Source organism: Carlito syrichta, unplaced genomic scaffold (assembly GCF_000164805.1).
Source record: "Carlito syrichta isolate Samal-C Ts95f unplaced genomic scaffold, Tarsius_syrichta-2.0.1 Scaffold304408, whole genome shotgun sequence".
Taxonomy (NCBI): Eukaryota; Metazoa; Chordata; class Mammalia; order Primates; family Tarsiidae; genus Carlito; species Carlito syrichta.
The window spans coordinates 393,416-406,357 of NW_007248504.1; the positions used below are offsets into that span (position 1 = coordinate 393,416).

Below are 12,942 nucleotides of genomic sequence, written 5' to 3' on the forward strand. Positions count from 1 at the left end.
GGGGAGGGGGAGAGAATCATCCCTTTTTTGCTGCTACTTTAGCCTTCTAGAGGCAGCTCATTTGTAAGGGCCTTAAGAATTCCTCTAGCAGAGGTCTAATATAGTTATCATTTTATCTGTAAGTGGCATTGCTTTTTCTCAACATTTATCTTGTGAATTTGGAAAATACAGAGAAATTTGATGATGAAAATGAAAATTGAACTGTAACCTCACTGCTGAATAATAACCACTGCAAACATTGATATACATTTGGTTTTAGAAAATTTTAAAAGCTCATATTAAAAAAATGAGTTTAATATAATAAACAACAATGTACCACCACTCTAAATTCACAATGAAAACATTTTGTCATTTTTTTTAACAATAAAAGATTTGGAAAACCATTACAGATGAAGTTAAATACTATTCACCCCCTACCCTTTTTTCCTTTTTAGTTCCATTCCCTTCCCTCTTCCAACCCAGAAGCAACATGATTCTGGTCTGAATCCTTCCAGATTATGTTTTTATATGTTTATTTCTTATATGTATATACATAAACAGTAATTGGTATTGCTATATGTATTTTAAAATTTTATTGCAACTTGCTTTTTAAAATTCAACATGTTTTGAGAGCTGTCTCTGTTGAGGTATACAGATACATAGGCCAAATCACTAATTTTTCACATCAGAATAGTATTCTATCATATGATTATACAACTATTTATTTATTTGTATATCAATCATATTAATGTTGGGCTGGAGGGTCTGCACATTTTCAACTTTACAGGCACTGCCAAATTCATCTCCAAAGTAGTTACACTGATTCCAAATATTTTTTTATGTATAAATGTGTTTTTTGTTTTTTAAATATTGAATCATTATTGCTTTGCATATTTTTTCTTCCTGGACATTTTACCACGATAGTAAATATTTTTTCAAAATATGACCTTTTTTCTCACTTAAAACAATTTTAAAATTGTATTTAAAAGATGTGAGGTATAATTTAGGATTAGATATACAAGTGGTCATCGTACAGGTAAAGTTTGGGCCTGCCTTTGGTTCTTACTTTGCCTGGTTTGAGATCAGGTACCCTTACTAATGTTATGTGCCTCCCCTGGCTGTTTCTGGCTACTGCCAATTCCTTTCTTATAGTATTATGGTAAATGTTCAGGGTCCACTTATGAATGAGAACATGTGGAACTCAGTTCTCTGTTTCTGTGATAGATCACTGAGTGTGATAGACTCTAAATCCATCCAAATTGCTGTGAAGTTCATGTTTTTGTTCTTCTTTATGGCTGCATAATATTCCATTTGTATACATGTACCACACTTTTTTGTATCCTGTTTAGTTTCAATGGCCAGCATGGTTGGTTCTATGTTTTTGCTATTGTGAATAGTGCTGCAGTAAAACAAGTGTGTGCAGGTATCTTTTTTGTAGAATGATTTGAGTTCCTCTGGGCATATTTCTAGTAGGGGAATTGCTGGGTTACATGGAAGGTTAATTTCTAGTTCTTTTTGGAATCGCCACACTGATTTCCATAGAGGCTGAACGAGTTTACATTCCCACCAACAGTGTAAAAGCAACCTTTTTCTCTGTATCCTCACCAGCATCTGTTGTTTTTTGTTTTATTGATGATGGCCATTCTCTTTTGAGATGGAGTCTCACTCTGTCGCCCAGGCTGGAGAACAGTGGCACAGCTACCACAGTCTCGATCTGCTGGGCTCAGGGCATCCTTCTGTCTCAGCTGGAACTACAGGCATGCGCCACCACGCCTTCTAATTTTTTGATTGATTGTAGAGATGAGGTCTTCTCAAGTTTCCCAGGCTGTTTTCGAACCTGTGGGCTCAGGCAATCCTCTCACCTCGGCCTCCCAAAGTGCTAGGATTATAGGCTTGAGCCACCACGCCTGGTCAGTGATGGCCATTCTTACTGGAGTTAGGTGGTATCTAAACATGGCTTTGATTTGCATTTCTCTGATGATTAGTGAGGCTAAGCATTTTTTCATGAGTCTGTTGGCTGCTCGTATATCTTTTTTTGAGAAGTGTCTATTCATGCAAAATATGATCCTTAATTGCTGGATAGAATTTTTTTGGATAGATGTATATAAATTGCTTATTTTCCTTTGGTAGACATAGGTTTTTCTCCCAAACTTTCACAATTACAAAGAAATCTGAGATAAATATTTCTTTACATATGTCTACGTCCATCTTGATAACTCACTTAGAATTATTTGCTAAAATATAATTGCATAATTTAGGATCCTTAATACATTTCTTAAAGTGCCAGGAGGGCAGTTTAAAGAAAGTACTTCAGGCCATGTTTCTCATACTTTTGAAACCTACACACGCCTTTTTTTGCTAAATATTAAATCTATACTACTTGCCTCCATGATTCTGATAACTTGTAAAAAGAGATTCTGATAGCTTTATCTTCTATATAGACTCATCATTCAAGATGTAGTTAAGCTTTATTTTTATAGCCTATATTAAAAAAAACTGAGCAGTTTCTCCTCTTTTCAAATTTAACACTTTAATATTATCATACATTTATTTATTTATTTATATTTATATATTGGAGTTTCACTCTGTCGCCCAGGCTGGAGTGCAGTGGCATGCTCACAGCCACTGCAGCCTCGACTTGCTGGGCTTGGGTGATTCTTCCACCTCAGCCTTCCAAAGAGCTGGAATCACAGGCATGCGCTACCATGACTGTCTAATTTTTTGATATTTTGTGGAGACGAGGTCTTGCCAAGTTGCCCAGACTGGTCTCAAACCGCTGGACTCAGGCAATCCTCTCTCCTCAGCCTCCCAAAGTGCTGGGATTACAGGTATGAGCCATGGCGCCTGGCTTACCATGCTTTTAAAAAAACTGCAAGCCGATGTCAGTGGCTCAGCCTGTAGTCCCGTGCCTTGGGAGGCTGAGGTTAGTGGATTGCCTGAGCTCGCGGGTTCAAGACCCGCCTGGGCAACTTGGTGAGACCTCATCTCTACAATAAATAAAAAAATTAGCCGGGTGTGGTAGCACATGCCTGTAGTTCCAGTTACTTGGAAGGCTGAGGCGGAAGGATCGCTGGAGCCCAGCAGGTCGAGGCTGCGGTGGCCGGGAGCGGCCACTGCACTCCAGTCTGGGCGACAGAGTGAGACTCCAACTCAAAAAACAAAAACAAAAACAAAAACAACCCCCCCTCAAAAAACTGCATATTTCACATCTTTCCTGCACCTCTCCCAAAGACCCATCTTGTTTAGATGGCTTTGTTTAAGCCCAATAAAACAGTTTTAAAACACAAAAAATATTGTGATGTGAAAGGTACCCTCAGCTCACTAACACTCAGGATACAGGATAGATTTCTTTTTTAAAAAGAGATAAGGTCCCGCTTTTGTCTGGGTTGGAATGCAGTGGTATGACCACAGCCCACTGTAACCTCAAAGTCCTGGGCTTAAGCCACCCTCCCACTTCAGACTCCAAGTAATTAGGACTACAGATATACCACCATGCCTAGCTATTTTTAAAAAATATTTTGGAGAGAAAGGGGTCTCATCATGTTGTCCAGGCTGGTTTCAATCACCTGGCCTCAAATGATCTCCCAGCTTGGCCTTCCAAAGCACTGGGACTATGAGCAAGAGTCACCATGCCTGGTTAGGATCCAGGGTAGATCTTATACTCAGGACTTTTTGTTTATTTCACAAACCAGTTCTATAGCAATAATAATGAAATCCAAAAAGTGTATGTGTGTATGCATGTGTGTATCTTCTGAGAATATTGGTCCCAATTTCACCAATGTTTTCATTTTTTCCTAATTACTTTCAATATGCAAATTAGCCTCTGAAATGTGGCTTTTGGTGAATTGAATTTTAGTAACTTGATTTTCTTCTTTGCATTGGCTTCCTCTGACCATCAGAATTCAAATGATATGTTACCTCTTCAAAGAGACTACAATGTAAACCCTTGGTACTCTCTCACACTTTGTGAATTCACTGATAACTTTTGTTATCTGATTATTATTATTGCTTATAATTTTTGTATTAATTTACTCTCCATTGGAATATAAACACTCTTGGAGCAGAGAACTTGTCTCTCTAGGTCCCTCTTTTATTCCCAGTTCCTAGACACTGACTTATAGTAGGTGCTTAAACATTTCCCAAAGATTGTGCATATTCTATTTAGTCGACATAATTTTACATTCTGATTTTTATCATGTAGGCTTATAAAATTTTAGCAACATGTTTACCTAAAATGAAAGACAGGTTTTTAAAAGGAGATAGTAGTATGCATCTTGACAAAATAGAAAAAGGACTTTTTACTCTAGATTTTCCCCTAATGATCTCACAATTTCTGAGTGATATTTTCTATGTAGAAAAAGCATGATAGGGCTTCTAAGGAAATTAATATGCTGGTTGGCCAGGCACAGTGGCTCAAGCCTATAATCCCAGCACTTTGGGAGGCCAAGGCGAGAGGATTGCCTGAACCCGTGGGTTTGAGATGAGCCTGGGCAGCATGGTGAGACCTTGTCTATACAATAAAAAAAAAATGCTGGATGGATGCAATGGCTCAGGCCTGTAATCCCAGCACTTTGGGAGGTAGAAATGGGAGAGTTGTTTGAGGTCAGAAACTTGAGACCAGCCTGGGCAACATGGTGAGACCCCATTTCTACAAAAATAAAAAAATTAACCAGGTATGGTAACACACCCCGTAGTGTGTGGATGCTGAGATGAGAGGATCACTAGAGCCCAGGAGCTTGAGGCTACAGTGAGCTATGATCACACCACTGCACCCTAATCTGGGCAAGAGAGGGAGACCTTGTCTCTAAAATAATTAAGTAAATAAATAAATAAGAAAATTAATATGCTAACTTTAAATTTTATTTGTAAAGTGCATCAGGTTTATATGCACATTTTAATTGGATTAATAAAGGAATCTCTAAAATAAATGCAATATAAAAATTCAACATATTTCAACACAATGCTAATTAATGCAACAGATCTTTTTTCTCAATCTGCTTTACTGACATTCTTGTCAATCTAAGAATAAACTCACTACTTAAGCAGTGCAAAAAGTTATACCCAAAACACCATGAAGACTAAATATCCGAGACTATGACATCATGAAAATAAGTAAATAGCTATTCTTCATAAATCTTTCTGAATGCCAAATGTCATAAATTCTTCTGAATAATGTCAAACAAACTTGACTAAAAATAAAAAATGAATTGTTTTTTGAGTCAGGAGATATAAGTAAATTCTACTGAAATGTTTACAATGACATCACCCATTGATCTTACACTCAGTGGGGACACTTGGAAACACAGTGGGACAGAATTAACACTCAATGAATTATTGATTTATCAAGGCGAGACTAAGTAAATTCGGCAAAATATGGATATTTGATATGTCATAAGTCTAAATCTTCATTTATACTTTTTATACTGTAATAATAAACTTAGCTCATAAATATTTAAAGATAAACAAGAATTCCACTCCATTTCTACATTTGTAAGAGTGAATACCTCATGTTCTCCAAAACTGAGAACAAGTCCCACATAAAACTTGCCTTTATACTTAACTTCCAAAACAATATATACATACGGCAACAGATGTGAATGGATTAAAAATTACATTACAATTAGCATTTGAAGAGTAAAATCTGAATGGCCACAACATAATTATCATTTGATTGGATAATAAATGAACATACTCATAATATTTCCATCATTATTGGTTAAATCATGCTTATTATAGTAGCTCTAAATGACATTTCCTCTTTGCAATTATCTTTCACCCTCATATCAATTATTCAAACAGCTCCTTCACAGCACCTAGTATGTCACCCATCCAACCCTCCCCCATCTGCTTCATTTTTCACCTGTTTATTTGAGCTGTGCATTTTTAGGAGCATACTTATCTTGCAGTTATATCTTCTTTCAGTTTTAGATTTTCTTTTTTTTAAAATTGGGGTCTCACTCTTTCACCCAGGCTGGAGTGCAGTGGCATGATCACGGTTTACTACAGACTTGACCTCCTGGGCTCAGGCGATCCTACCTCAGCCTCCCAAGTAGCTGGGACTACAGGCATGTCACCACGCCTGGCTAGTTTCTTCATTTTTCTGTGGAGATAAGATCTCACTATGTTGCTCAAGCTAGTCTTAAATTCCTGGGCTCAGGCAATCCTCCTATCTCGGCCTCCCAAAGTGTTGGGATTATAGGAGTGAGTCACTGCACCTGGCCAATGTCTTCTTTCATTTTTTTTTAAAACATTGCAACAGATTAGCCCCGTTTTTGCTCTGGTTATTATTTTCATTGCTTATCTTCATTGTGTAGTCACTTCTTCCAAAAACATATTTCTCAGATATATCCTTTATAAGAGACCCACTACCTCTGCCAGTTTCCACTTACTCACCCAAACTACCCCTAGTACATTTACATTTGTTTCATACAGATGTATCAGGATACCCTAAATAAGCATATCTTTCCTGCTCTGATAACTGAAGTTCTCTTGTTCCAGATGTCCTCGTCCTTTCAGTGTAGAAATGTGTAAAAGTTCACGGTCTGTGAATGAGGGATCATAATCACTCAGGAAGGTAAAAAGACAAGTTCTTGAGAGTGAGGCCAGTCCCCAGAGTTGAGGTAACAAGCATCCTGGCCTATGCTCATCCATGGTCAGGAAGATTATTTATACTGGGCCATTCTTTGCTAAAAAGCAACTAACTCGTTCTAGTCACATAGAAGTCTTCAAAGTATAAATGCTAAGTGTGGTAGATTGCAAATGGTCACAAATATTTTCCATCAGGAGATGGAAATTATAACTCCACACCTTGAATCTCAGCTGGTCTTGTGATTTGCTTTGATAAATGGAATTTGCATATGATACTGTTCAAATTTTGAGCCTAAACCACCAGAGGGCTTATATCTTCTACTTTTCCATTCCGTTTTTTTGGAATGCCACTGCCATGTGAACCTGTTTAATCTCCCTAAAGATGAGAGACTATACAGAGAGAGAGAAGTCTAGTTGTCCAGCTAGTCCAGCTGAGGCCCCAGACATGTAGGTGAGCCCAGCCAAAACCATGTGGAACAAGGATGAGTTCGCCCAGCTGGGCCCTGTCTAAACTGCCAACTCACAAAATCAAGTATTATTTCAGATAGCCAAAAACTTACTATATTGTTAAAAACAATATAAAAGTCTAAGATGGAATATTACGCAGCCATAAAGGACAAAATTATGAACTTCACAGCAACTTGAATGGACTTAGAGTCTATAATACTGAGTGATCTATCCCAGAAACAAAGAATTGAGTATCACATGTTCTCACTCAGAAGTGGACCTTGAACTATACTATAAGAAAAGGATTGGCAGTAGTGGGAAACTGCCTGGGGGTTGGGGGGTGGAGGCGGGCTTGGCAGTAGTGGGAATCTGCTGGGGGAGGCCACACCTCATCAACAAGGGTACCTGCATAACGAACATTTGTATACCCCACCCTGAATTGTATCTTGCATTTTTAAAATTAAAAATTGAAGCCGGGCTCAGTGGCTCAGCCTGTAATCTCGCGCCTTTGGGAGGCTGAGGTGAGTGGGTTGCCTGAGTCTGCAGGTTCGAGACCCGCCTGGGCAACTTGGTGAGACCTCATCTCTACAATAAATAAAAAAATCAGCCGGGCGTGGTAGCACATGCCTGTAATTCCGGCTACCTGGAAGGCTGAGGCGGAAGGATTACCGGAGCCCAGCAGGTTGAGGCTGCGGTGTCTGGGAGCGGCCACTGCACTCCAGTCTGGGCGACAGAGTGAGATTCCAACTCAAAAAAAAAAAAAAAGATTAAAAATTGAAAAAAAAAGACACAAAGTTCAGAAATAAATGCATATCCGTAGTAAACACGAACACACACACACACACACACACACACACTATAAATATAAATAAATAAATAAATGCATATCCGTAGAAAACACACACACACACACACACACACACACACACACACACACACACACTATAAAAGTCTGAAATTAAGTTTAACTTAATTATTGTATTAAGAAGCTATATAGTATTACTGGTTAAGAGCAGAAGCCCTAGAGGCAGACTATTTGGGCTTGAACTTTGGTTCTACCTTTTAATAGCTTGTGATTCTGGGCAAATTTTAAAATGTTTTATAAAATGGAGATTATAACTATATAGGATTGTTCTGAGGAAAAAGTAAGTTAATGCATATATCCCTACCATAAAGTAAAGTAATTGTTATTAGCTATCTATAGCTGTTAAAATCATGCTATAGAAACTTTAATAGCACTAGGTGAAAAAACATACCATTAATATTGCATGTTTACTTAGAGCCTTAGTTCTATAACAAAAATGTTTTGGCTTTGCAAACAGGAAAAATATTATTTAAAAAAAGTTAAGTGTTCTGAAGAAGAGCTAACTAATGTTTCTCTAATTTTTAAAAGCATCAGGGAATATTTTCTTGAAAATAATCACAAGCTTTGTGTCCAGTAATATGCTATTATTTCTCTTTTTGTTTTAGTCAAGTGGAGAAAAAGACATGGGAAGTCAGAAAGAACAATGCACTAACTTGGATGATCTAAATACTAGAAAGAAAAATTGCAGCTATCCCTTAGATTGGTTCTAGAATGCCTCTAGGTGTCATTCCTGCTTTTCTGCTTGGAATACCATGTTCAGCCCCATTGTCTTGGTCTTCACTAAGTTAGCTACTACTTATTTCAGTCTAAATATCACTTTCTCCTAAAGTTCTTCCCTAGTTTCCCCAATCTTTATTTGACTTTCTAAATCTAAATTAGGTTCCCCTTGTAACTCTCCCTAATCACATCCAATTCTTTCCCTTAACACAAATTATTATGTACATTTGAGCTTTCTTTTTTGTCCTTGCCATCCTACATGATTTCAAAGAAAATAATCAGTTGCAAAAGACAACCTCAAGTCAAAGCTTCCTTTGTGTCTTTAAAAATACATAAGGAAGTTGAAAGTGATGGTCTGTATGCATATATAGAAACTGCTTACTATGAAATGCCTTCTTTCTTTAAAGCCTAAAAGTGAACAATCACCAGTTCTCAAATACATATCCTTAAAAAATTTTAGAGAACTGTTTTAAAGAATAGTCATAGGTTATACCAGAACACCTGTGAACTAAACATTAAACTCATTATAATTCTGAAGAAAATGTTATTTATATATATTGGCCCTCAGTATAGTTTGTTATCCTTTTGATTTTCTGTAGTATGGTGAAGTTTCTCATAGGGAATATTGATTTTTAAAAAACTGTCTTCATTTGCATAATCTATTTACAAGCATACCAAGCAAATTTAAGGAGAAATTTTCACATCTTATCCTTTCATTACTAGTATTTTGGCTACTCAGGATGCAGCTTAATAAATGCAGGTCACATCTTTGTTAAAAAATGATCTATATCAATATTATTTTTCCCAAAAACTGTACAATAAGAATAAAATAATTGCAAACTATGTCTATTTGGGGTTATGCAGTATATCAGAACTAATATTTGTATATTCTTTTACTATAAAAATATTTTGCACTCCTCAATTCATTTGGCAGTGGATGCCAAGTTCTTGGAGTAATTAGTATCAAATAGAGGTAAAGTAATGTGCCCCAAAGAATCCTTAAAAATCAGGTTACTCAAAGGAAAAATAGAATGACTCTTCAATCATTGAAGAAATTCACCCAAAGACATTGTCTTTGATTATGTATAAATATCCAGGAACACTCAAGTCCAATCTCTCCAGCAAACATAAATATAAAAGATAACTATAATCTAATATAGCCTGATAAGGTCTGTCAAGAAATAAGAGAAGATTGTCTCTGAGTGGATTTTAGAAAGGGGAGCCCAAAGAGAATAAAATCTCTAAACCCTATGAAAAAAATGATCTTCTATTGTATTTCTATAGATAACACATCAGGACCTATATGAGTAAGTAGTGATACCCATGGATATTTAGTGGCGTCATATGAAAAGTGTCTTAAGGTGATTCCATTTAGCTTTGGACTGACTACTCACTGGAATTCTGCGTGGCAGAGAAAATGAAGCAGCCAAAGAAAACTCATGCACGAAGTACTCAGGATGTAAAGGAAGGGAATTTCAATATCACAAAATTAGGCATTAACTATTTTAGAGGATCTATTAAAGCAAAAACCATGGAACATAAAGTCTCTAACTTAATAAACAGATAAGCAAAATATAAGACCAATTTATACCCAGGACTGTGGGCCAAATCCCATCTACAGAAATACTTGCTTACACATGGTTTGAGAATAACAATATAAAATCAAAAGATTTCACATAACAATTTGTAGTTCCTGCTTTACCTGGGAAACTGGACAACACTAGGTCAACATTCCTGCCTTGCAACAATTATCTGGAATGGAGCAGTGGATGCTCCTCCAGAAAGGACTTGGCTCTCCAGGTCACTGTAGTGGCTTCCTGCTTCATTCCCACCATCCTGGCCTCTGCAGGCATTTGGGTTTCCAACTTCTGGAATAGAAAGGATCTTGAGATAAGGGTTGGAGGACTCACTATAGCCCTCGACAAGAGGTACAGATTTTTTTTTGAATGACCATTTGCCCTGCATTTTATAGTTTCTTTGATAGAGTAGAGGATGAACTCTCAGAAGACCATCATGCATTATTAGCACATTTAGGAGCACCAGTAAGCCAACTAAAACCATAAGCACACAGGTAACTTTCTTAATGAAACTGAGTTTACCCTGAGATTGTGCCAATTCTTGTGTTAAGAGAGGTAAAGCATACGGAGACCTCCCATCCAACTACAAGCCTCTAGCCTTTTTTGTTTCCCAGCAATCATTGGCAATATCATTATCTCAGAAATTCATCCTGAGATCAAAGCATTACAGAACCTAACCGAACTGCTACTCATTATTAAGATATATAAAATGCCACTGATTCTTTTGATTTAAAAATTATTTTCTTGGCTGGCCTCGGTGGCTCTGCCTGTAATTCTAGCACGTTGGGAGGCCGAGGAGAGTGGATTGCTTGAGCCTGCGGGTTCGAGACCAGCCCGGGGCAACTTGATGAGATCTGTCTCTACAATAAATCAAAAATTAGCCAGGCATGGTAGTGCGCCTGTAGCTCTGGCAACTTGGAAGGTTGAGATGGAAGGATCGCTGCAGTCCAGCAGGTTGACACTGGGGTGGCTGTGAGTGTGCCACCAACCTGGGCAACAGAGTGAGACTCCAACTCAAAAAAGAAAAAAAATTATTTTCTTTTGGCAAGTAAGAACAAATTTTCATAAAGTTTTTCAAAGGTACACTTGAGACTTTATAGCCTCTTATTATATTTTCTTCTAGTCATCAGAGAGATATTACTGTACTCTTTTGTATGACAAGGCTCTTCCCCAGCCTGGGTAAAATAATTCTTGGGATAATCTAACTTACTTTGTTCTGTTTCCATGGCCACTGGATAACCTTCTGATTATCTGATGGATTTCATAGGTGTCCTGATAGTATTAACTATAAGTATTTCAGTTACTAAAAACAAACAAGCAAACAAACAAATATATGGCATACAAAATAATTTCTTGTAAATGCAGATGGTCTGTGTTATATCCCAGAGTCGATCACTCTTGAGAGCAATAGCAAAATAGTTTTTAAGCCTGGAAGAGCTAAAGAGCACATCCTGGACCCTGACATAGGTACTCCACAGGCGACCCTTCCACTTCTCTGAGGTCTTCCGTGGAAAGTCAGTCAGTTTGTTTTTTAGTGCTACCTTCCTTTGACTGCATAGTTACTAAAACTAGAAAATGATTTCGAGCCAGAACAGGAAAGGGACAAGTATAGGATAGGATGTGACATCATATTTGAGCAGTACTGTTCCTCAGACAGCAGCCAGGAGAGACAAAAAAGCTACTAAGTGATGCAGAACCAAAGTTAAATGATGTTTTCATAATGTTGATATACTAAAGGTACTCCAGGCATTCATTGTACTTAATGTATTATTTATTTATTGGGTTTCAGCTATGTGTGAGATACTGTGATGGATTCTGGGAACCCAAGCATGAAGAGAACACAGTCCTCATCTCCAGGAATTTCTTGCCTGGGGGTGGAGACCTGGGAAGTCAGGTAAACAGGTAATTATATCACTGAATGATACCTGCTATGATGGGGCTAAGTGTAGACTGCTAAATAAGCACCTAAAAAGAGTTAATTTAGTTTTCAAGAATTGATGGGTGTGGTGGGCAGGATACATCTAGGGATGTACAGAAGCTACGACGGCAAAGAAAGATTAGTAGAAGGCCTGAAACTTAACCCAAACCTTGTGAATGATTTCAGTTTAAAAAGATTAATATGAAGATTTTACATTTCTATCTGTTAATAAAATTTCCAATATGTTCTCATTTTTTAGCTGGTAAGTAAACATAAAGGTCTCATTTTGTCAGATCTTTTAACCTTGCAATGTGATAAGGGATGAAGTATTAATGAAATTTTCCACAGGAAGAAGTGGATGCCTGCCTGATGCCTGAAATACAAAATGATGACCTGACATCTAGATAAGCAAATATTGTTTTCTAGAAAAAGTACTATGAAAGAACAATGATTCACCTCAATAAGAAAGGAATTAGATGTGAGTGCACTGGAAGCAGAAGCCAAAATGAGCAAGATATGGGTAAGGGAGTATTAGCCTTACATAAAGTAGTTTAAAACTTGAAAAGTATATCCTTTAATAAAAGAAGTCCATAAGTATGAGAAAAAGATGACTATGGTGCTAAAGTTATTGTAGCCAAATGTCTAAATAATATTAACTAGCATTTATCTTGCTTTCTTCTAGAAACTGTACTTAATACCTTATAGATACACATATTAGCTCTATAATTCTCATCACAACCCCATCAGGCAGGTACTTTTATTTTTTCTGTTTTAGACTTGAGAAAACTGAGGCAAAAGAAATGAAGTAAATTTACCTTCTCTTTGTGTCTGTGATAATTTATATCTCCCTT

General features: G+C 37.2%; 1 protein-coding gene and 1 pseudogene across 2 annotated transcripts in view; one reads left to right on the forward strand and one right to left on the reverse strand.

Annotated features, from left to right (window-relative positions):
• Positions 1-12,942, reverse strand: part of MBD5 (methyl-CpG binding domain protein 5) — a 422,713-nt gene that overhangs the window by 61,508 nt on the left and 348,263 nt on the right. Inside the window, exon 1 of one of the 2 annotated variants that reach the window (XM_008059871.2) lies at positions 10,299-10,374. The exons of the other annotated variant lie outside the window; for it this stretch is intronic. The gene's annotated coding sequence lies outside the window, so the exon portion shown is untranslated. Of the gene's footprint in view, positions 1-10,298; positions 10,375-12,942 lie in introns of those variants that run through there. 2 annotated transcript variants of the gene reach the window in all.
• Positions 1-12,942, forward strand: part of LOC103262248 — a 104,873-nt pseudogene that overhangs the window by 839 nt on the left and 91,092 nt on the right.